This window comes from Aotus nancymaae, unplaced genomic scaffold, assembly GCF_030222135.1.
Source record: "Aotus nancymaae isolate 86718 unplaced genomic scaffold, 86718_ANA_hifiasm-v0.15.2.pri h1tg000008l, whole genome shotgun sequence".
Taxonomy (NCBI): domain Eukaryota; kingdom Metazoa; phylum Chordata; class Mammalia; order Primates; family Aotidae; genus Aotus; species Aotus nancymaae.
In genome coordinates this window covers 52,971,872-52,998,454 of record NW_026988419.1, presented here as the reverse complement: position 1 = coordinate 52,998,454, position 26,583 = coordinate 52,971,872, and the positions used below count along the sequence as shown (strand labels likewise).

General features: G+C 36.8%; 1 protein-coding gene across 5 annotated transcripts in view; it reads right to left on the bottom strand.

Annotated features, from left to right (window-relative positions):
* ZNF385B (zinc finger protein 385B) overlaps positions 1-26,583 on the bottom strand; it is a 401,366-nt gene that overhangs the window by 111,562 nt on the left and 263,221 nt on the right. The window contains exon 1 of one of the 5 annotated variants that reach the window (XM_012471458.3): positions 11,464-11,743. The exons of 3 other annotated variants lie outside the window; for them this stretch is intronic. The gene's annotated coding sequence lies outside the window, so the exon portion shown is untranslated. Of the gene's footprint in view, positions 1-10,858; positions 11,169-11,463; positions 11,744-26,583 lie in introns of those variants that run through there. One more of the 5 variants, XM_012471460.3, reaches the window with a different exon arrangement.

Here is a 26,583-nt window from a genome sequence, read left to right as displayed (position 1 = left end):
TGTAATTATTTTGCCATTGTGGGTCTCCTGAAGGGAAGCAAAGTTCTTTCTCTAAGCCCACAATGGTGGCTCTGATAATACTGTGTACCTGGTACCTGAGGGCCTGGTGAGAGTCACTTTATACTAAAAAATCCAAATCAAATAGAATGCAACAGGGAACTTCACAAACAGATTACTCCATCAACAAAGGCTGGCATGCACAATGATCAATGTATACTTTTTACTTTGCAATAAATCTGTTCTTTTACTATATTCCAATTTGTCCTTGAATTCCTTCTCACAACAGCATCAAAAGCCTGGACACCAGATAAGAGTTGGGGTCTCACTGGCGTTTGGGGATCTCCTCTAGTCCACCAGTTTCACTCTTACCATGGAAATTCCATGTATTCATATACATTCCCATTAGATTGCAATTAAATTTCTTCTATACATTGCATTTTGATGGTAAAATACAAGTTGTATTCATCTATAGCTATGAAACCAATAATATGTAAAAGACAGTTTCCTAATATGATCATAAGAAAACTATTATTTCAGTCAACTGTCTCTGTAACATAATAGGTACCTTATTATGTTAACGGATTATGTCATAATACATCACAATACAACCTAACTTGAGGACAGATGACACCTGAAATTATTGCCTTAGTCTTTGACCTTTAGATATATAATCTTAAAAGCCAATTTAGATGATAACTTTGAGACTTCCTAGTGGCTCCTCCTTATATACCAAAACAGAAGCAAACAAAACACCTCATTCTTTGAAAGACTACGCCAGAGTCAAAAAATATGCATAAAGAAGCATTTACAGAATGAGATCAAATCTGTATCTATTTGATATCCTGCAGGAGTAGTTTCTTCATATGCCATTATTACCTATGTTCCCTTCAGTGAGTACTGAAATTAAAATCTTAACATATTACAAAAACCTATTAGGGTAGGCAACGCCAACTGTAGAACTCCAGAAGATTTCTTTAAAGAAATTTAAACAAGTGGCATTTCAGATGTTCTGCCAAACTGTTTTCTCTCTTTTTTTTTATGGCTTTCCCAGCTTTGTTGCACCTAATACTGGGTATTTTTTCTCTCACCAGGATAATTACCAATACAGCATCTCCTATACTTCTCTCAGCATTTCCATTCTTTCATTAATCTGCTAGGTGAAGAAAATAATTTACCAAGAGACTATCAAAACCATGGCCATAAAGAGGTGGCTATATGAATAGCAGAGGTGACTGATAAAGGATTTTGCTTTTGAAAAGGTCTCGTAATAGCAGTAAGAGTGATAACATTTTTATAGCACATACTATGTAGCAGGCACTCTTCTTTTTTTTTTTTTTTTTGAGACGGAGTCTCTCTCTTGTTACCCAGGCTGGAGTGCAATGGCGCGATCTCGGCTCACCACAACCTCCACCTCCTGGGTTCAGGCAATTCTCCTGCCTCAGCCTCCTGAGTAGCTGGGATTACAGACACGCGCCACCATGCCCAGCTAATTTTTTGTATTTTTAGCAGAGACGGGGTTTCACCATGTTGACCAGGATGGTCTCGATCTCTTGACCTCAAGTGATCCACCCGCCTTGGCCTCCCAAAGTGCTGGGGTTACAGGCGTGAGCCACCGCGCCTGGCCGCAGGCACTCTTCTAAGCTCATTACATATGTAGGTATATATACTCATATATATACACTTATACATATATTTATTTAATCTTAGCAATCTGATAAACAAGGTATTAGCCCCATTTTACAGATGAGAAACTGAGGCACAGAGAGATTAAGCCCAACTTCATATAGTTTGTATGTAGAGGAGTCAGAATTAGAATCCAGGCTATTTGACTTCTGAATTTTGCTTTTCACTACCATGCTATGGTCACCAAATTGTGCAGGTGAAAACACTCCAGTCATATAGATACTGAGGGAGAAGCATTTTACCATAAACCTAAGATATTTAAAATACTGGATCTCCAAATAGGTATAGTATTCAATTGGGAATTAGTTGAAACTTATTTGACCTTAGTGTAGTATTTGATACTGAAATAACTAAAATATATAATGAATATATTTATCTAAAAAGACTCTTCCCCAAATGATAATATTATTTGATTCAATAAATACCTGTGAAGGACTAACAAGGCATAGTGCTAACAACTACAGGGATTGTGAACTGAGTCAGAACTTATTTTACTTTTTAAGGTAAGAAAATAATAACAACTGCTACCATTTAATGAGATTTTACTGCATGCCAGATAACATGCTACATGATTTGTGTCCCTTATTCTTATTAAATTATAATGCAACTCTATTATAGTTATATTATTATTCCCATTTTAGAGACGAGAAAGGTGAGGTTTAGAGCGACTAAGATCACTCAGTATGTGGTAAAGCCTGGGTCCAAACTCCTGTTCATCTGACTTTAAAGTCCTGTCATAATTCCCTAAAGCAGATTATATATAAAGTTGTTATATGAAACATATTCTGTCATCAAATACATTTAGGACATGTTGCTTCAACAAAGCTTAAAGTGGTTCTTTTTTGCAACACATCTCAGAGTTTTTAACATACTAACAGGCAGTGTGAACATCTAGGTAGAAAAAATTTCTTCATTCAATTTTTTGAGCATGGAATCAAACTTTATTTTTTTTTTTAATTAAAATGAAACAGGCAACACTGTTCTATCCCTGTTAAAAGCACAAACTCAGGAGACAGATATGTTAGAAGCTCAAGATTCCTAGGTCCACTACTTTCTTGTGCAACCTTGGACAAGTAGTTTTACTTATTTATACCTCTATTTTCTTTTCTGTAATTGAGAAAAATAAGAGTAGCTATATCATAGGACAGGTGGGAAAACAGATTTTTTTCTATGCAAAGTGCCTAAACCTGTGCCTGATATATAACCTGTATAAGCTTCAGTTACTATGGTTACTAATCCTTGATACTATACCATATCCCAGGACAGCATAAATAATTAAATCTATTAATATTTACCATAAATGACAGGGGTCATATATTATATGAAAATAATGTTAAGTAGGTTCAAGAGAGAAAGAAATTGCATCTAGATCATAAATGCTTCCACAGATGAGATATCCCTTAAGATAAACTTTGAGGAATGGCTTTTGTTTTGAAAGGTATATATGAAAGAATGGTGGAGGGAACTATATAAACAGAAAGCATAGAGAAAACAGAATATATTGCAGTTACATTTTTCTTCAGGCTCTCAAGGTATTCTTAGGGTTTTTTGGATTTAATGGTAAAACCAAAAACAGAAAAACACAATATCTTTGTGACCTTGGTGTAAGCAAAGATCTCTTAAACAGGAAAAAAAAGATGCTAATCATAAAAGAAAAAAATATTGATGAATATATTCTATTAGTAAGAATGTAGGAATAAGACGTCATCAAGAAAGTGAAAAGATAATCCACAGGGTGGGTGATGATATTCACAATAAATATGTTTTGACAAAGGACCTGAATCTAAATATAGAACTCCTACAGATCAATAAGAAAACTACAACACTAGATATAAGGGCAAAAGACTTGGACACTTCATAAAAGCATATGTTAAAATGGCCAATAAACTTACAAAAAAGGTGCTTAACCTCATTAGTAGTTAGGAATATGTGAATTACAACCACAATGAGAGGTCACTACATATCCAGAAGAAAGGTTAAATTTGATGAAGAAAGATAAAGATGATTATGTGTTGACAAGAATAGAGCAACTAGAACTCTATATTAAAGTGTAAATTGTCACAGCTACTTTGAAAACTACTTGTCAATATCTATTTAAGCTGAATATATACATGTCCTATGACCCAGAAATTTCACTTCTAGGTATGTACCTAACAGAAATGGTATGTACTAGAATGCTCATAGCAATATTCTTCATAATAGCCCCAAACTGGAAGTCAGTTAATCCATCAACAATAGAAAGAATGATTTTTGTATCTTCACACAATGAAACATTCATGCAATGAAATACAGCAATGAGAACAAATGGCATATACTTACATGCAGCAACAAATAGACCTTGCAAGCATAACATTGCAAAAAAGAACTAAAATAAAGGAGTACATGCTGTAAGATACCATTTACATAAAGTACAAAACCAGGCAAAGTAACTTATTGTTAGGATAGTGGCTCTCCTTGTAGAAAGGGTGGGATGAGGTGGGGGGTGAGATGACTAGAACAGAGCATTAGAGTGTCTTCTAGGGTACCAGGAATGTTCTTTCCTTGATCTGGGGGCCAGCAACACATGTATGCTGTATTTGTGTACATTCATTCAACTACACACTTATGTGCACTTTTCTGTGTGTTATAAATTTAAAGAAATTTTAAAAATGTACTCAATGCTAATTTTAATAAAATGTTTTGACAAATACAGGCAAAATTTCCCAATAAGAAGAACATCTTCAAATACTGTCAAGTTGGTATAGTTTGGGGATGACAATGATGCTTTCTGAGTTCTTTTTTTCCACTGCCAGCTTGATTTTGCTCAAAACGATTTGTGAGCAAATAAAATTTCTCTTTAATGCTGATGCTTCCTTGCTGAATTTAGGAAGTGAATAGAGGAGAATAACACAGACTCTAGTGATGCCAAAGAGAAAAATGTATATCTAGAACTCTGAACCTATAAAATCTAACAATTGGCAGTTACATGCCTGAATTTCCCTTGGGGAAGCTCAGGGTTCCCCCTTAAAGAGCTCCGACAGCAGCCACCACGGCAGTAGACTGGCAGAATGTTACCTTTAAAAATAAATCCTTTTGAGTACTGCATGAAAGTTGATAAGCAATAATGAAGTGCTGCATCAAAAAACATCAGAGAAGCCACATCATGAGGTTTTAAAGCCACAATGTCCTTTGGGTTTAGTAGTAATACGCCAGCTTTTACACAAAACGATGAATCTTTCACCAACATGCAACAGATGGCTTTTCAGATACTGTGGCAATAGAACATGTACAGCCAAGTGGTGATTCATTTAGCCAAGTGGTGATTCATTTATACCTGAATATCTTGCCCACAGACTAAATTTCTTATATTTAAGTGTTGTTAAAAAGTAGATAAGATTTATTTGCTATATAGTACAAACTATAGTTTGATCAAACACGTGACATACTTCATTGGCTGCAATACTTTTTCAAGCAGCGTTGAAAAGTATGAGAATTTAAGAACTTAATTAATGTAGAGGGTTATGACTGAATTTAGAATGTTTCGCTTTATCATAGTTTCTCAACTTATAACCCAATAGTATTAAGCATGATCATGCAAAAAAGGAAATTTGAAAAAGAAAAAACAGTATTCTAACAAATGCGTTCTCAAGTTTTTGCAATAGTTTTTAAACACCTGACTTATCAAAAGGGAATGTCATGTGCTGTTTCTAAATTACTAAGTCTTTGGAGAAGCCAAAATTATCCCCAGACAGGGCTTTACTAAAATTGTCTGAGGTCGAGAATGGATTGGGAGGTCACAGCGCCTGATGAAATTTTCTGGCAAAAAGACCTAGGGAGATGGTCTTGAGCTACATTTGCCTGGTGACTCTCTTCAATGGCATTAAGACCTTTTCTTGAAGTCTGAAGCCTCTTTCTATTACAAACAGAGGAACTATTTGCTATCCCTTTACAGCATGCTAGAGACCTAATAGCAGTGCAGAACGATCATTTATTTTGGAAACCTCCCTAAAAATACAACTTTCCAAGGAAAAGCACAACTGTGTTTCTCAAGTCACCGAACAGTTCTAGAAAAATCATATTTAATAAAATTTTAGAGGTAAGCATAATTTAGGAATCTACCCTTCATTTTGTATAACAAGAATGGGATTTGGAGAGTCGAATCTAACATGGTACCTGCATGATGGCAGAACCAAACCTAAAGCTCAGTGCCCGTGAACACTATTTTGAATATTTAAGTCTATACAACCAAAGATGTCTAAGAATCATATATTGTCATCATTACCTTATTTAAAAATTTAAGGTTAGTATTTGGTCTGTTTTTTAACTTTGACTGAAATTTTAAAGAGAGTATTCATTTATTAAATGAGATTTTTAATTTTACTGTTTTATCAACATGATTAATGAGAGAAATTCAGTGTAAGAAAAGCCAGTGTGGCCTAAAGCCAACCTTTTTTTCCAGTTTGAAAACAGCACAAGATTGATGACAACAGCTCATTTTATTATATATATAAAACATGTATTATATATAAGTTTTAGATTCACAGGGTACATGTGCAGGTTTATAGAATGGGTCTACTGAATGATGCTGAGGTTTGGGCTGCCCAAGTCATGAATATAGTACTTCATAGACAGGCTTTCAGCCCTTGTCTCCCTCACTTCCTCTCTGCATTTGGAATCCCCAGTATAACACCTCATTTTAAATACTTCTTTTAATATTCCCAATGGTAAAGAAAAGAGAGCAACAAAGCTCATTACAACTACGCTTTAACCATACCGTTTGGATCCATATAACTAACATAAACAGCCTCATGGTAGGAGGCACACTCACATTGGTATTGGTGGTTTTTATACTGAAGTACTATCAGAATCACAACAAAAATGCTGTCTGAAAAGACACTTTTTTTCAAGCAATGGTAACTGACCTTCCATTTGAGATCAATGCAGCAGGTCTATTCAGACCTCTGGCTCTGTCTTTAGGCCTCTCCTCTGCAGTTCACACTAAGAGCCAGGCTAAAGGGATCTGGATACAACAGCTCTGGAGGTCAGCACACCCAGCTGCTGCTATAAATTCTAGCTCTAGGGCACAAAATGTTTTTTCTCCTAGTTTCAGAGAATTTCAGTTTCTGCTTTCAATGTCTAGGCTGTGGCATTTAAGAAACAAAAGGAGGGAAAAGGAAACAATGGTGGTTTATATAAATCATCCTTTTTGAAAGGATATTTCCCCCACTCCAAGCTTGTTCAATTTGAGAAAACAGAGTTAATATTTGCTCTGCTTGTACTCTCCACTCCCACCTTGGCAGAGAAAAATGGTCTCTTTAGCTTAAATATTAACCAAACACTTCATAGCTATTCAAAACCAGTTGCCCACATTAACAACAATAAAAGGTAATAAAATCCCAGAAGGCACAACTTGGGAATAAATAGAAACAGTAAAAACTGCTCTAAACCCTTTTTGCACATGTATCACAAGGCCACCAGAATTATAATGCACTATAGAGTGCTCATAAATAGTTCTAGTAAGCTATGATAGTCATGGTGGCTATCATATAAAAGGCCACTCTTGGTCCTCCATCAGCAAATAAGCCATTCTCACCCAGGAGCGGCAGAGATGGCTTCCATCTGGCAGCCAGGGTTGGCTGTGCAAGCAGCATGAAAGCCCTTGTTCCATCCCTATTGTAACCTGGTATGGGGTGCCTGATCTGGCCATGCTAGGGACAGAGTGAGCAGATTGTGAGCATAGGGTAAAACTGGAGCTACAATGGGAAAAAATGGTGAAGAATGATCTGGAGAGGGAAGAAAGAGCAGTGAGTTTTTTCTTAGTTTTGCAAAGTGGACTAGAGTTAGTACCAATTCCTTATTTGAAATTTCTTAGTATCTTACTCCTAAAATGATGTTATTCCCTTTCTCCTCCTCAGTGTATGACAAAAATCTGTATAAAATGAAGTAGAGTAGAGCAAAACTGCACAAGCAGGAACAATCTAGTTAAGCAGGGCATCTAACTCCTTCAAACACTCCTGTGGATGACCGGAAGACAATGTGAGCTCACATGACGTGTCCTGTGACCCAGGGAATGCCTGTAGGCTGGCTTCTTGAAACTCTGCCATTATCCTGACATACTAGAAACTGATGCTCCTTGCTTCGGTCAGGTAGGCAGCTTCTGGAGCACTAGCCACGTACAGAACATCTCCAATGAACACCTAAGCATTTTCTGCACGTGAAGGGTTTCACCATAAATGACTGCCCCGTCCCTGTGCATCATGTTACTCTTGTGCTATTATACTGACTTTGTACCAGATTTTCTTATGTGAAATTTCTTTTTTTTCTGCCTTTTCTTTTTTTTTTATTTTTATTTTATTATTTTATTTTTTTTATTGCATTTTAGGTTTTGGGGTACATGTGAAGAACATGCAAGATTGTTGCATAGGTACACATGTGGCAGTGTGATTTGCTGCCTTCCTCCCCTTCACCTATATCTGGCATTTCTCCCCATGCTATCTCTCCCCACCTCCTCACCCCCCGCTGTCCCTCCCCTATTTCCTCCCAACAGACCCCAGTGTATAGTGCTTCCCTCCCTGTGTCCATGTGTTCTCATTGTTAAACACCTGCCTATGAGTGAGAACATGCGGTGTTTGATTTTCTGCTCTTGTGTTAGTTTGCTGAGAATGATGGTTTCTAGGTTCATCCATGTCCCTACAAAGGACATGAACTCATTGTTTTTGATGGCTGCATAATATTCCGTGGTGTATATGTGCCACATTTTCCCTGTCCAGTCTATCATCGATGGGCATTTGAGTTAGTTCCAGGTCTTTGCTATTGTAAACTGTGCTGCAGTGAACATTCATGTGCATGTGTCCTTATAGTAGAATGATTTATAATCCTTTGGATATATACCCAGTAATGGGATTGTTGGGTCAAATGGAATTTCTATTTCTAGGTCCTTGAGGAATCGCCACACTGTCTTCTTTTTTAACATAGTCATCAAAATTTTTACTTTACGATTTGACTGTCAGTTTCTTTTTTTAATATCATATAAAATTTACTATATACAATGTGATATTTTGATGCACATATATATAGTGAAATGATTACTATGGTAAAGCAATTTGACATACATCCATTATGTCACGTGGTTACTCGTGTGTGTGGTAAGAGTACCTAAAATCCACTCTTAGAAATTTTCTAATATACAAAACAATATTAACTACAGTCCTCATGCTGTACCTTAGATCTCTAGATATAGTCATTCTGTATAATTACAACTTTCTACCCTTTGCCTATATTGGCCTACATCTCCTCATGTTCCCCTCTTCCCCACACTCTGATAGCCACCATTCTATTCTCTGTTTCTATATATTTGACATTAAAAAAATTTCTATATATAAGAGAGATCATGAAGTGTTTTTTTTTCTGGCTTATTTTATTTAACATGAAGTCTTCCAGTCTCAATCATGTTGTTGCAAATGGTAGGATCTTCTTTTTAAACCTGAATAATATTCTTTATATGGAATTTCATTTTGGCTTCCTAAATGATTCCCTCCTATCCCAGCAATGAACACCAGAAGTCAAAGCCATGATAACTTTTTCATAAGGAGTACTATTGAAAGTAGAGCATTTCATCACAGCACTCATTATTTTCCTTTTCAATGATTTGCTTTATGAGGCAACAAAGGAAAGGAAAATTTTCTTCAAAAACATTTGTTTTAACTCTTGGTCTCTTCTGAACTTCAAACACTGTTAAGCTCCTTTTGCTTTAAAAGACACCAAGGAAAGTAAACAATTCTCAAAAATGGACCTGGTATTCAATGCATTTAACTTGAGAAAGTATGATTCCTGCTAATAGAAATGCAAAACCCAAAGTTCCAAAATTGCACAATCTCTACAACTTTCCAAACTTTGACTTGTAACTGTTTCTTTTTCTCTAACACCCTCTTTCTCTACCTCTCCTAATAACTGTTTCTGTAGTCTCCTACTTTCTCACCTGTCTTTTCTGCTGCTCTCATCTCCTGTGCCTCATGTATTGACATCTCTGTCTCTGTCTCTGTTTCTGTACATGTGTGTCCCTATCTGTGTGTCTCCTTGGTCTCTGGCTCCCACTGTAATACTTCCAGGGAACTACAAAGCATTCAGAAAATTTTTCGTTTGCCTTATGTTGCAACTATACTGTATTAGTTTTGTTTTTAATATTTGCTTCTATGAATCAAAAAGTTGATAGCAAGATTATTCTAGGATCAGGACAGGTTTGTCCCTGTGACAAGATTTAACAATTAAATTAGGCCATATCTCTAGTTGTGTCTCCAGTAGTCATGCTAGTTGTAACAACTGAGGATTGTTTTCATTACGTGCTCCCACGAGGGTATCTGTCATGCATGTGAAGGAGTGGGACAAGTTAGAAACTTAAGTGCACCATAGAATTTTATGGTATATTTTTACAGAAATTCATCATTGTGTTCTGCTTTCTACAAATACTATACCATTTTATTGGAGAGCACAAGGTGCTTTTACATATATTAAGTAGCTCTTTACATGTATTTTATACATACCACAATAAGTCCTTGTGTAAACTCTACATGGCTTATGATCATCCCATGTTTTTCTGATGAAGAAAATGATGCTTAATGATAAATAATTCTAAGAAAATCAAACATAGAAAATGAAGGCAATGATGAATCTAGCACTACAAAAAAAATTCTCCCTAAATCAGGTATGTAATAACTATACTGAGCAACATTATTTGCGAAGAGGTCACAAATCAGTGTCTCAAGGACCTTGGAAAAATTAATGCACTTTGGCTTAACCTATTCATTTTTTGCAAGTCCCTTGAACTCTCAGTGTTTGCACCTCTGACCGATGAATAGGACAGAATAAAAGAAGTCAATGCTCTTTCAATATTTTCCAAACCACCTGAAATCCCCCTGAAGACTATGAGATAAAAATATCTTCCTGGTGCCAAGAGTTCCTAAGTCCTTTCCTAATACTTCCCTAATAATGTATTTATTCATGATTTACAAATGGAAAAATTGAAAAAAAAAAAAAGGATTTCTTAGGTGGGGAGTAAGGTGGGGGAAATAAAAGATGGGGAAAATAAAGTGATAACATTAAAATAGAAATAAGAACTTCACAAATACCTATTGTATACATACAAATTATACCTACTCTTGATAACAGACAATACTCCCTCTTGAGGAGCTAAACTTACCTGGTTTCCAGAGAGATTTCTATGCCCAAGGGTCTAAACAAACATGAAACCATTGAGCTTTGACGTGAACTAGATGGAACGTTAACACTTGAAATGGTGCCTATCATAAAAATCATGTGACAAGAGTGCAAATCACCCACGTCACTCAATTTGATTACAGGCTACCAGCCACTATTCTGTCAATCTGAATGTGGATTCTTGGACACGTATAATCATCAGCTTAAACATACTTTCTGAAGAGAAGATAAAAAGGAGAGAGTGTTCTAACATACTTGGATTGACATGAATCTCATTTTTACCTACTAGTTATTCTGACACAAACTTTGAAAGAAAAGGGAACAGTAGCTCATAAAGATTAAAGAAATGTGGGAAATCAGTCACCTCGTCATTATAGTTAGCACAGTGGCTCAAAAGTACAACTGAAATACAAACAGGCTAGGAAAATCAAGATAGTATTAGACAAAGGAGTTGCACAACTAGCAAATTCTATTTGTCTTAATTCTGATACTTTTTCTGAAGTTCATTTGAACTGTTTTATATTTTTGTCACATACTTCATGAGAAAGTTTCTTAAGGTGTAAATGTGGGTTAATTAGCAGTGCTTACCTTTGTTTCTAAGGTTAAAGTCCACGTTCACTTCTGCATTTGAGCATTGTATGAGGTATTACATTTAAAGGTAAATAATTCCATCATTTCAACCTGGTGCTCCTGTGAAATGTGGTGCTAGGAAACCGCCGGCAGGCAGTGCCTCTGAACAAATCCTATGTCCTGTAATTGTCGCTTAGCTCTAATTACTATTGAGGGTAGTGTTTGCAACTTGATTCCAGGGAGAGGGCAGACTACCTTCTGATGACAGAGAACCAAATATATCCTAAAAGACTGACAAGTGGCTTTCTTTCACGTAATTTTTCTAAGTATCTCCCAGCTACTCAAAAACTACCACTCTATCATGGTAAAATAGAAACGAAGAAAACTGACACCACATTTCCCTTCTAACAAAGCAATTCAATTCTCTCAAAATATCTACTTATCATAACAATTTGGAATTTTCAGTATCACTTATATGTCAAGGGATTATTCCCCCTTAGGTAGGCAACTAAATCTTTTAAAATTGCTTTTTATTTCAAAAAGGAATGTGTTCTCTTGATAAACTTTATTTATATTCTGTTAGACAAGAATAATTTATTTGCATACTATTAGGCCTGAAGAATTTGTTTCCTTTCCCATGGATTTTTAGGTTTTAAATAAAGATTCATATATTCAAAAAGACTAAAGTAGATGTCAATTTGATACTGATAAAATTAATAGAGAGGTTTATGCATCTCAACTCAAAAACCTAATTTCAGTTATATGGGGTATTATCATGGTAAAATTAAAGTTATACAGGCTTGGAACAAAAATGATTTATTATTTACTCTCATATCTAATTAATTTAACTTTGCATCTAGTGGCATCTGACTATATTATCAGAATACAGCATCTGATATATCCATGTTATACAGTGTGGCTATGACTGAATGTTTGTTTTGCTTATGCTAAGCTGATTGTCATTGACACTGATGAGTTAGCTTAGTGGGCATTTGAATGAATAAAAGAAACTTGAAATGACTGATACCTGCAAATGTCAGGAAGGATTTTGGACCTTTGGTTGTGCAACTTAGCACATTTGCTAACCACAGCCAACACTTTAGTGACGTACCAAAAAAATTATACTTATCCAAATTCTGAGATTTAGTATATCTGCTTATGTCAGATTTGCACAGTAACTGTCAGAGACAGGTAAACCTACATGAATAATTAGATGCAGCAAACAAAATGGTAATTATAAAACCAGCTCTTAGAAATGGTACATTTTTCCAGTCTCAGTGATCTCAGTTATGAATAATAACAAAATACTATTCTAAATGAAAAATAGTATGCTGGCTATATACTTATTTCCCCTCAAATAACAATTGGGCATTCCTCATGATTACAGTAAAATTATAGTCATGGCTGTTGTTTTCATTTAAAAAAAAAGCTTCATCTATGATAGCTCTCCCCTAAGAAACCTCTGTTCTGTAGAGATTATGCTGATGACCTCTTCAAAGTATTTTTATTTCATGAAGCTAAGCGAAGTATTTTACTCTTTCTTGCCTGCTGTTAAATCATGACTGATTTCTTGGAGTATTTTTCTAGAACATTTCTAAGTCTGGACTACTAGTGCATCCTTGAACTCCCAAACTCTTTATTTGTACCTCTCACATACTTTCAGTTTAGTTCAGTAGTACACAAAGTGTGGTCCTCAGACCAGCAGCATCAGCATCACCTGAGAACTTGTTAGAAAAGCAAATTCTGAGGCCTCACTCCAGATCTGCAGAATCCTAAATGCTGGGGATGGGGCCCAGTAATTTGTGTTTTAGCCAGCCCCCCAAATGACCTGAAACATGCTGATGTTTGAGAACCACTGGTCCATAGTGCAGGTATGTACTAAGAGCTGTGGGAGAATTGGATAAGAAACACTTAAGTCTCTATGGGGAAAACTACAGGAGAGACAAAGGCTCTGCAGAGAGGTGACATTTAAGTGGTTATCTAAAAGACGAGAAGAGTTTGGATGGATCCAAAGGAGGCACCAGGCATCACTCAGCTAAGTCATCACCTTGAGTTAGTTAATGCAGCCTCACCTTGTCTATAAGAACTTACCCTATCAAACACCATCTTTCTTTAGTCAGCCCATTCTTAAGGAAACAAAACTTGCTTCATTCTTGTTAGCCTCTTAGTCTACCAACTACTTGCTCTTACCATTTAACTTCTTTTAGAGTAGGCGATATTTCCTTTGTTTTATTTTTTACTATCCCCTCACTTCATAAACACTGTAATCTGGCTTATGATTTCTCTAGCAAAATAAAACTAGGGTTCTGAAGGCCTCTATCAGTCCTCCTCAACCTCTCTACCATTGGTAGAATACAATCTTTCTAAATCACCTCTTTTCCAAGATCAACTTTTGTATTTCTAACCTCAACTTTTGCATTTTCCCTCCCATGTGTATCCCACTGGCACTTCAAGTTCAACTTGCACAAAATTAAACTACTTATCCCAGCCTCCCTGCCCCCATCCCCTCACCTCACTCCCTAAAGGATATTTCTTCTCTGCTGGTCTTTACTTCATCACAGGCAGACTCTAAAACTTGAAGCTGTATTTGATTTCTCCCTCTTCCTTGTCCCTGAATCCAGTTAGTAATCTATGACATCTGTCACCTCCTTTCCTTTTTCATACCCATTATCATTACCTTCATTTAGGTCCTCATTAGCTGTTCACAACATAATTCCTTAATCATTGCATTCCCCTTGTAGTCAAATGAATTCTTAAGAAGAACAGCTCAAATCAGTCATTACTGTACTCAAACGTCTCCTATGGCTCCCCTAAGTGAGTTACAGGTTCTGTAATACTATACACGAGTTTAAATCTCTACTTTGCTACTTACCAGCTGGGAAACATTACATAAAGTACTTGACTTAACCCCAATTTTCTCAGCTGACAAGTAGGAATAAAACAGCAGTCATATCTCATGAGGAGCTCTGAAGGAAATAATACACGTAAATTCTTACCATGGTGCCTAGAACACTGAAGGATTTAGTGAATGATGAGCATGCATTATTATCAACATCACCATAGATTCCAATTCCAATGCTGCAGTTCAGCATCCACCACCATCCTCAAACTTAAGTGGAAACTGTTTTCTCACACTTTATAAGATTTATTAAACCAAATTCTCCCTCAGGGCAGGGCCCACATCTTATTTTTCTTTTCTTCTCTGGCCTCATAGGCAGTGCCTTACACTTGGTAGTTGCTCCAGAAATGTTGCCTGCATGAAGCACTAGCTGGTTCTTCTAATACACACTTTCTGTGTTCTATCACTTTTTTTATACTGTCATGCCTTCCAGGATGCTTTTCTCTTGTCTCCTTTAAAATTCTCTCCATTTTCAAGTGGCACTTTAAATGCCATCTCTTCCAGGAAGCCTTCCCTCTTTTTTCAGAAGAAAGAATTTTGCTTTCCTCTGAACCTGAATGCATTTTATTTTCATCTCCGCTACAGTACTTAAGATTGTTCATTGTGTATTACTTGTGCATGTGTCTTCTTCCCCAAAGAGCTCTAAGCTCTTCCGGCTCCAGACTTGATTTACTGCTGTTTGTCTAGGGCCCTGCCCAGAGAAGGCACTTAATGAATGTATTGAGTGAATGAAAGAGGTAAGGGGAATGAAAGAAAGAGGTAATGTGTTTTTAACATAAGACCTGTGCTGCTGCATACTACCTGATTAAAGGTTTTATTGCTCATGATAATTATGATCATCTTCAAAGAGTACATGGATTATGAGAATTACAGAAACAAGTTGAAGACCTCTTATAAATGAAGTAAGTTCCTAATTTTGTTTTAAAGTCAGTATTCTAGAATCCAGCAGCATTTTTCATGGAAATAATAATTCCAGGGATAGCCCTCAAAAGCTTAATTAACCTGCAGCACAGCTGTGTAAGACACAGCATTGCATTAGCAATAGCACCTCAGCGCCAATCCTACTATAAGCGGTCTTGAAAAGGAGTCAATAGCCTATGAGTGTTTGTGAAGATACTGTCTTCCTTGCAAAACACAAATCCATGACTTTTGTTTTCTTGTTAGTATTTTAAGACATACTCAGAAAGTCATAACCTGAAGCCAACTTAGTCGTGTATTCCAATCGTTACTTTTCATTGCCAGGATGAACGTGACCTGGTTAAAGGATTTATAACTGTTGATTATAAATTGTAAATGTAGAAAATGGAAGTCCCGTATAAAGTGCACATATTTGAATTTTTAGAAATCAGAAATTATTTTCTTTTTACAATTCTAAATTATAGTTTCCATGTCTTCATTTTGGATTAATTTAAAATGGACTACCGCCTCTGATTCCTCAGCTTCAGTTCCTTCATCCAAATTCCCCTGACAAATGTATAATGACTTGTTTACAAATTTTTAATTACATTCATTGGGGGAGGGCAGCTGTTATTTTAGAGTAACTCTTGAATGAGTACATAATCTTTTTTTTTTTTTTGAGACATCGTCTCACTCTGTCACCCAGGCTGGAGTGCAGTGGCACGATCTCTGGCTCACTGCAACCTCCACCTCCTGGGTTCAAGCGATTCTCCTGCCTCAGCCTCCTGAGCAGCTGGGATTACAGGTGCTCACCACCACACCAGGCTAATTTTGTATTTTTAGTAGAGAAGGACTTTCGCCATGTTGGTCAGGCTGGTCTCAAACTCCTGACCTCAAGTGATCCACCTGCCTTGGCCTCCCAAAGTGCTGGGATTACAGGCATAAGCCACTGAACCCAACCCACAATCTTTTTTAATGAAAAAATTATGGCCCTTCTAATCATCTGAATTGCAATTTTGGATTTTCACGAGTTTACTTATTTAAAGCAGCAGGCAAACCTATAAACAAGCTATCTGTGGGGATGAAAAGAACATATTTAAACTGTTACTTTTGCTTCCACCATCACTGAGCTAGATGTTATGGTAAATTGAAAAGTGTGGTCACTGGTCCTAAAGGTGCTTGTCTATTTAGAGAACAAAAATAATATATCCAATACAATTAGAGACTAAACAGACACATAAAATTTAGTGTAAATTAGAGGCACAGATATAGAAGTGGTACAGGACAGAACATAACATCCACAGGGCAGAGAGCTTTGTTTCATTCACTAATGTATTCTAAGCACCAGGAACAATGCCTTGCACATATTGTCAGCTCACCAACCACTGCGATCAAAGGAGAGAAAAAAGTGGGTTAGAAGAGGTGGGGAAAGTTTCACTGTGAAGGCAAGACTTGAACGAGACCTTAAAATATGGGATTCTTTGATTCCTCCTTTAGCTCCCACCTACATTTAGACTATTGGCAAGTCCTGTTGTTTCCACCTCCAACACAGACTGCAAATCTTCCCATTTCCTTCCATGTCACTGTCAGATACTAGTCTGAGACACCAGCATTTGTCTGTACTACAGCTTATGGCTGTTAAGGGATCTTTCTGGGACCCCTTATGCTCATTCGGTTCTGACACAGCAGCCAAGCAAACTATTTAAAAATACAAATCTGATCATGTCACTCCAGTGCAACAGCTTCCCACAGCACCTGGATTAAAATTAGCCCCCTTGCCATGGCCTACAGTCACCATGCATTTAATTAAGCCCCTGCCTGCTTCCAAAACTTCACCAAGTACTGCCTCTGCTCCCCAGCCCCCAAGATCTAAGCTTCCTTCCTCCCTCTTTCCCAAACACATCACATTCACTCTATCGCAGGCTTTTGCCTTTGCTGTTCTCTCAGCATGAAACTCCCTGCTCCCATTTCAGTTGTGCCTCAGCTCAGTTACTACCTCCTCAGTGAGCCCCTCCCTCTATTACACTGCTCTGTTTTCTTTACTTCATGGCACTTACTTGTCTCTAAAATGACCATCTTTTACTTGTTGACTTGTTCATTATCTCCTCTTACTAAAATATAATCTCCACAAAGGCAATGACTATATTCCCAGTTTCTAGAGCAGTGCCAGGCTCATAGTAGGTACTCAAGACATATTTTGAGTGAATGAATGACCACATGTTTCCAGCACTTTCGAATGTGAAGATACTATTTTAGCATCAAATAGTTTCAAGGACTTCTCACATAGTATTCTTGTTATTTTTTCCCTCAGTATTCACTGATCATATTCAAAGCTGTTATGATGTTAGCAACATTTATGGTACGGTGGTATTTCATTATCGCAGTAGGGCTGACATACGTTTGGCAAAAATATGTTGGGTATGGGTGAGAAATGGTATTTATTCAATCTGTCAAACTGAAATCTATCAAACTTAGTACACATTTCCATTTACAGGTACATGAGGATCCTCAGCCCACAGATGTCACTGAAGCCATTAATTGATATGCAGATTTGCTATAAGAAGACAGAATGGCAGAGGTCCTAGTTAGAGCTTAAACTGAGGATAAACTGTTATTTTTTAAACCATCTAACACCTAGAGTTTATTAGTCATCTTTACACATTTGTAAAACAATGTCTAACACTTACATAACATTTATTATGCACTAACACTGTTCTAAGCACTTATATATATGAATCCACCCAGTTTTCAAATTAACACAATAAAGGAAGAACTTGCTATTATCTGCATTCTCTAGATGAGGAAACAGGGCACACAAAGATGCAGTATCTTGCCCAAGGTCCTGAAGCAGACAAGCATCAGAGCTGGGGTTCAAACACACATAGTTTGGCTCTGGAGTCCATACTTTTATCACTATGTTTTGCTGCCTTGCTGATATAAGGAGGTATCATCTTTACACTAGTAAATATCTTTTGCACCATCCATAGCATATGAGAAAAAAATGCATGTCAGATATCAGTTACTCCTAAATATGCATATTTTACTCTTAAACATTTTTAAGTAGTATCTTCCTCATTACTGCTGAATAAAGGTCTGAAATACTTCACAGCAAGTAACTTTATGAAGCAGTTATATATCATGTGGGAAATCATGAGCAAAATCTAAATCAAATACCAAATCTCACAGTGCCTTTAATATCACTGTGAAAACAGCATAATTTTCTAGGACACGTGAAGGCTGAGGTGATAAGATAGCATATCTTAAAATGACTTGAAACCAAAAATGTATTTGTGAGTATATTCCCAAATCACCATGAATGTTCTGTTTTGACAGGTTAGAACATGAGGACAACAGAACTTATCTTAATATATAAGGTCTTTAAGTGTGCAAAGCACAGTGCTTTCTGCACAGCATTGGGTCATGCTGTTTATGAAGAAAGCTCCATATTGGCTTATAGCACCCAGGCTATAGACATAGTCCAAGAAAGAATTCCAATAAGACTTGGGTTGTTCTGTCATTCATATCAGGCCCTTCATTTATTTCCCCATTTAGTCCCTCCTTTTTGAAGAGATTAACTAGCTGTCTTATAAAATGTGAATGAATCAAGGAGGAGTTGAATATCCTGAACATAGCCCATGTTATGCAACATGACCCCTATGTAATAAATCTTTCTAGAAGCAGGTCTTTCCCAAATGGAGCCTGTCTTCACTATTCTCATGTGAGACTTGGCAAATGAGGTTTTCTGAAGCTGACTGGCCACTTCTCTGCTCCCAGCTGACAACTCTTTAACACAGATGCCAGCCGGAAAACTTTACTGGGGCACGTAGAGGATCAGAACTTTTGAATCATGTCCAGCCAAGAGAGTCCCTCATCCCTCAGCTCTCTGCTGCCCCACCCCATCCCAACACTGACATATCACTCCTGCAAGTCCTCCCAGCTCTGATGGCACAGAACATGGGAGAGGGAAAGGACTGGCTCTCAACAGGAAACTGATTTTGGGATTTCCTTTGTGAGTTCACTAAGAAGAAAAATCTATACATTTCTGTGATCTATTCTTTAATAAAGATTTGGGAGCTTGGGAATAAATGTGAAGGAATTTAGGGTTTTTTATCATCGTGTATGTAGCCTTAGAGCTAGACCTCAGTTCAAATTTTGCTTTTACCATTTAATAGTGAAAAGACTTTGGAGAAGTGCTTATTCTGTGAGCCTCAGTTTTCTCATCAGAAATAATACCTGTCTTTCTTAGATTTGGAAGGGGAAGGACACTTAGTGCTTAACACAGTGTCCAGCACAGTGTGAGCTCAATAAATATTAGTTCTCTCTTTGTTTCTCGGATTCTGAAGAGAGCCAGGTGTTTGGAGACTGGTATTTAGAAATGCCTACAATATCCACAGCATATTCCATTTTTATTGGCTTTCTTTTTATTTTGGCTTTATGCCAGGGATTCTTAAATTAGGATCCATGGACCACCCCCTCTCCAGGAGTTGTATGCAAATATTTGCAACCATGCTCGTTACTCAGAGAGAGGAATCAGAGTTAATCAATTCACAAAGGATTCTGTGATTCAAAGGATTAAAAATGTCTGCATATGTTTCTGAAAAGTTTCAGGCAAACCAAATATCTTTTTTAAAATCAAATTTTATTTTTAATGTACTAGAAGAGCCTGCGAGTAAAAGGGACTCTACAATGGATCTTTCTATAAAGCAAATACTTGTTTCATAAACTACATACTTGTTTCATAAACTAAATATTTAATCCAGGTTTCTTCAGTGATTGCATACCAACTTTGATAAAAGTAGAATATATAGTGATACTACATGCATAGTAGCTAACTTCCATTAACAATTTAAACATAGCTTGTGGGGTCAAGTTCAAGTTCAGTGTAAACTGAAAGAGAAAGAACTCCTGAAAGTCCTTATTTTTAACTGGACAAAATCTTCGTTATTCTCTGCTCCAAACATCTCATTTTATGGAGGAAGAAATTGAGGTTCTGAGAGGTTATATGACTTGCCCAAGGTCATCACAACAGTTATGGACAATGAGAAATAACAGCTGTAAAAATAATGACAGTGATTATGATGATGATGACAGCCCTGTGATCTATTGAGCATTTACTTGAGCTAAGCTTTTTAAAGACTTTAACGTCACGTACTTTCGCTACAAGCCCGAAAGAAGATTACCTCTATTCAGCAGATGAAGCACTCTGCCAAGGGCTTCATAGCCAGCAGAGGGACAATTGAGAACAAAAACGAGCTCACAACTCATACCCCTGTGTTTTGGCTTTAAACACTGTGCTCTTAAACAGTACTTGAAACTGCTTCCCAGAACACAACAGAGCAGAGAGTCATGTGGTCTTGAAATACAAACAATTAAAAGGTTAGTTACAACCTTTAAGTTCTATTCATATTTTCAGATGGGGTTTTACAAATAAAATATTAGACAGTTTTTTTAATGCTATACTTTTACAAATATACACTAGGAGTGCAAACTCTAGAACAAACGCAGATCATCTCCTGCTTGGAGTAGGGCTCGTAGACACAACCCTCTCTGGCCATACTCCTACCCAGTCCGTAGGCCTAAAGGATCGGCCCACATTGTCTATACCTTCCCCCACACTCCTTCTAGACCACATCCTGGGTTCCTGGGATTCTTTAAGTCCATGCCTTATTGGCCCTGGGACTACTTCCAAGTCCTGTGTAGGTCTCTTTTCCATATCCCTTCCTTTTCTGACAACACCTGTGTGGGCCTGGGAGTAGCCTCAAAATGGCTATTTTCAGAAAATGTAGTTGGAGGTTGGCAGTCAGAACTAGGTGTCCACCTTCTTGTTGAACAGGGCAAGAGGTGGGCCAGGAGCCACTTTATGTTTCCATATTCTGGCACAGAACTTTGAGGTGTCTAGGAATTCTAAAATCATACTTGGCCTTCACAGATGTTTATGAATAAAAAAAATCCATCTATTCAAATATCCAACTGACTTTTAATGATGGCTAAAAGCCATATACTGTACTAGGTGTTAAGGACATAATGATGGACCAGAAACCTTGAGACTATGCCTTCATGGAGCTGACTGCCTTGAGAAGGGTTCACTTGAACGTACAGGCATTTAAGATACAGAGTGATAATGTGGCAATAGGAAAAATACTGATATGCTAAGGGTACGTAATTCTTTCATAGGTGTCCAGTAAGGCTTTCTTGAAAAAGTAAAATCTAAACTGAAAACTTGAAGAGTAGAATTTACCTAGGCAAAAGGGAATATGACAGAAGAAGAAGAACTGATCGAGGTATGTTTTGAGAAAACTACACATAAAGCCAGACCTGGAGCCAGAAGAAGAATGGTGTCCTGAAATGAAAGATTTTCAGTATTGACTAAAGTTTTCTCTGGGGTAAGAAATGTTCTTGGAGAAGTAAGCTGGGATCAGACCAACTCAAGTCCTATAAGTCAGTTTAATGTGTTCAGAATTGTCCTAAAGGCAGTGAAGAGTCAAAGACAGATTTTAAACAAGGGCATGCCATGATGAGGCCTTCATGTTAGGAACATCAGTGGTTGGAGAATAAATTATGTCTATGTGCAAGAGGAGCTTATGGTGAAGGCTGGGTGAGAAAAAAAGAGGCTGATAGAGCCAAGGAGTTCAAGTAGAAGGCATTATAGTAATCCATTGAGAGACAATTTGAACTGAGGGTTAGGCTGTAATGAGAAAACAATGCAGACAAAAGAGATAGACTCAATAGGACATGATAACTGATTAGAGATGGGGCTAATATCCAATGTACTATTCACCAAGACTCCCAGCTTGGGTAGATGGAGGGGCCTATCATGGAGAAAGAACACAGAAGGAGAGCACAGCTTGGAGGGGAATGTCATGTCTAAGCTTTGACCTAAAAACCCCTCCAACTCAGGGGTTTTGGTTTTTACCTTCCCATACTACCACAAGACTAAAGGTGTAAGGCCTGTGTGCTAGACTGTGCAGGCCTCCCCTTCTCACTAAACCCTATTTTTTTTTCAGTACCACCAAAAAGAAGGGCAAACAACAGCCAGGAAAAAAGGGAATTCTTGAATTAGGCTCTCATTTATAATTCCTCTCTCAAAGATAATCATTTGTTTAAAATATGTGGCTATCATTAAAATTACCAGGACCATTTAATAAATAACAAAGTATCTGAATTTCCACAATTATATTTGATTTTCAGGCATTTCAAATCTTATAGCAAGAATTCAGATTTGGTAAATGATTTCAAGAATCCGCTCTCAAGTATTTGATGTTAACCTAATAAATGTTGATACTTTAAAGATGAAGAAAGTGACTTAGGAATGGCTACTTCATATTTCCTCTAACATGTCTTCTCAGACGTTGCATATGCATTTCACAGTACATCTCTTGCAGCAATTAATCTTTATCAATAGATCTGAATTATTATCTTTTCTCAATCTTCAAGAACTTCACATGAAAAATTCCAGAAGAAAAATTTTAAGCAATAGCACTTAGACTTGGATGAAAGGATTAGTATAATTTTTATTTTCCCAAAACACCAAACAGATATGCTAATGATACTTTGTGAGGCCAGCAGCTACCAGGAAAAAAAGAAAAACCAAGAAACAAGGATAGGTTCAGTTTTTCTCAAAAACAAACTTTCAAAAGTAAAATTTATCATTTTGCTCAATGTTGATGAATATTTGTTTTATTGGCTATATCATGTGCTATAAAATTAGGTCTTTTAAAAAATAAAAAGTTTAGATTAAAAGCTAAATTTAAGAAAAGTATTTTCAAACGTTTTAACAATTGTGCGATGTGAATTTTTGAAGTTAAAAAAATAGAAATCAATACTCTAAGGGAAAAATAAAAAAAAGATGAGAAGGCTTTCAAGGCCTTCATAAATATTTTAAGTAAGCTTAGAGGAAAAAGACAAGTAGTGTGTCAGCAATGCCAAAGTTACTCAGATCTAATGCCTATGTGGCTTTGGATAAAAGTCTTAATTTTTTTTACATTTTGGTCTCGGTGAATATGAGAACTAGAATAAAAACAAACTCACCAAAATGCCATAAAAATAAGGTTAATAAGGAGCTCTGACATACAGTTGATAAAAAGTATAGCATTATTATAATATCTATTTTATTTTCTCTTTACACTGAACTGTATCTTTGTGAACCAAGAGAGATGACTTTTAAAATCACTCCTTTATCGTAATGCTGTCTAACATCCATAACAAAATCTTTACCCATGAGGAATGGGCAAATAAAAATTAACTATTTGAGGGTGTTTTAATAGAAGTATGACTCAGACCTGGATTAAGGGGTTTGAATTTTGCACACAAACTGCATTTTACAGTAGGGCAAATATAGGTTAAACCACAATCTATTTGGGGAAAAACAAAACTGTACCTTTCTGTGGATAAAATATGGATCGGAAGTGATACCGATCAGATAGGGAGTATTGTTCTTACTCAGAACAATAAATGAACTCAGACAATTAAATGAACTTTTCTATTTATCCTTTTCAATATTTTTAGGAGTCAGTGCAAATAAAGTAGAAAGTCTATGGAAGCAGAATCTAAAGTATTCCTGTTTGGCTCTGAGCAAGGTATTTATCTGCTTTATCCAGAGTAAGGAGCAGAGTGGGCTAAAAACCATTTTTGAGCAAACAATGATAAAATCTGCTGGGTAACCACTAAAATAAAGAATATTGAAGAACTTGTATTACAGTCAAATCAACTATAGCTACTTACAGGAAAAGACCATTAAAAACCACAAAGCCTATAAACAAACTAGATGGAAGCAATACTAACAAAGTTAATGTGAAGTCATACTTGTACAACGAAGAAATTATAGCCTTCATAGAGCATAGATTGTGAACATTTATAAGTAAGGACACAACAACAACTAACTACTGCCTTCTCTTAGGTTCTGAGGAGTTAGGGAAGGAAGGAGGGATGTTAGGGAGTCAGGGCTTTACCTAAGGAGAGAAGCTGTTTGCTTCACTTGCTGTCTTACTCCTTCCTTCTTTAAGTTCTAGAAGCTTTGCCTTCTAGGACATTTCTCTCTCCAGGCCCTCCTCTAGTCTCTCTAATCAAATTGCTTTCTCTTTTTAGAATTGCCCTTCTTCTTTTGTTTCTGTGTATGTTGATACTGTTCAGGTGCCAACATCAGTTTTCTGCTGGTGGCCCTCTACCCTCTCTGGAAGGTCTCCCCGCCTCTCACGGTATCATCTCTCTGCCAATGACTGCTTCTCAGAGCTCAGGCCTCTGCTCCAGTCCTCAGCTCTGTATATCCAGATACCTGCTGGGTATTGCCAACTGGATGCCCCATAACCATGCTGAAAGCCAAATTTATTTGGGCTGAGAGAATTTGCTCTGCAATGTGGCAATAAAATTACTCATTCTGTGATACTAAAACATACACGTAGAAGAGGAAGACAGCAGTGCTAAAAAGTGAGAAAAAAATTAAACAAGATTTCTTAGAAATCTTCACTGTACCAGAATTAGATATTTCAACTATAGTTATAATGATCTGATTACAAATTAAATGTAACATTATTTGAACTTTAAGTTCAAATGAACAATAGCTTTCTTTGGTTGGGTTGTTTTGCCCCTCACCAAATGTTAAAGCCAGATTGAGAATCAGAAGTAGAAATGCTATTTATTTGGAATTCTCCTTGGCCTGAAAGCATTGCTCCTTTCCTTGGAAAGCTTTTCTTCCTACAGGAGAAGCTTTCAAAGGCCACTTGTCTGGGAGTGGTAGCTGATTCTGTCTACTTTACTGCAGAATGCCAGACCCAGGAGAAGAATATCAAGAAAAAAAAGAAAGCAAAAGGGAGGAAAGAATTAATACAATTTTCTCTCTACCAAGATTTCTGCATGAAGAATAAGTGGTAGTTATGCCCAAGTGTTTCGATAGTCTCAAAAGACTTTTTTTGTTTTTATTTTTTTAAAGCGTGATACCCATGTTTTTAGTTTATATTCTTGATCCAGTGCTGGTATAATACCCATGGGATATTTAAAAATTTTAAAGTGCTACAAGATATTCATTAAAAATCTATTAGAATTTCCTCATGGGTTCATTTCAAAAGTAAAAGTTGGAACACATTTAAATTATAATATGTTGCATAAAAACTTTAACTTGTTTCTTCCTTTAGATAACTCCTCTCCTTGTATTCTTTAAGTTAGATGATGGCAACTCTGCCGTAACACTTGCCCCATACTTCTCCTTTTCTTCCTACAGCCACACAGTCACCAGGTCTTAGATGTACAGTATGTCTCAAGTCCATCCCTGTGACTGCCTTCTGCCCTAGTTCAGGCCCTCATCTCTTCCCATCATTACTGGACTCCTTCACTCCAGTTTCAGTCTCTTTAGATCTAACTCCCACACCACTGCCAGAACAATATATCTAAAAATCAAAAGTGAATCACATCACTCTCCTGCTTAAAATACTTTTTTTCCATTTATTCATTTGACATAGATTTGCTAAGGGCTAGGGCGTCTGAGCCACATCTACTGCATGATGTTGGGAATGTGGCCTAATCTAGACAGCTGGGGTGTCCATGCCTATGGAGCTTTACCTTCATCATGTCATTAACACTAACATAGCCTACATGGTCATAAATCTGACTGTTTCTATACATCTTTAAGAGAGGAAGTATCTTTTCAACTCACTAAGTTTGGATGAAGTATTCCTTCACTTTGTTCCTGTGATACCTATATTCACATCACTATTACTGCATTATATTTTGAGCATCTTTATATAAGAGCACAGTCATACACCCAGTTCTGGACAAATATTTATTCAATGACTAACAAATGTGAACATGATTCATAGATTCAACATAGTCTACAGTGACTTCAGAGAAAACTGGTAGCAAGGAGATACTGATAATATAGAAACATAATTCAGGGAAAAGACCAGGAAGCAGGAGGTGTTTGGATCTCAGCTCTAAACCCATATCCACATGGGATTATAAAATTCAGGCAGTTCAACAAACACAGGGTAAGTCCAATTGATCTTTTTGTTCCAGGAATCTCTGCTGCACTGTTTACCTCCTCTATCAAGGTGTTAATTTAAGTGTGTTATGATAAAAACCAGTCCTTTTGCTAGAGAAGGTTTGAAGAAAATCTCCTAACAGATGGCTTTAAGCATTCCTCAGATGATATATAAGGAATCTAGGAGAAAACTGGATATGAAAATATATTGAGGCAGTAGAAACTATCATTATCTGCAAATGAATCTTTATGCATGGAGAAGAGCCCTCTAACATTGGACTAATAGAGTAAAAGACTCCATGAAGCTTTAGAACCCTCTATGAGACAATAAGCTCTCTTTAGTACACCTGGGCCTGGGTGCCCTGGTGTACTA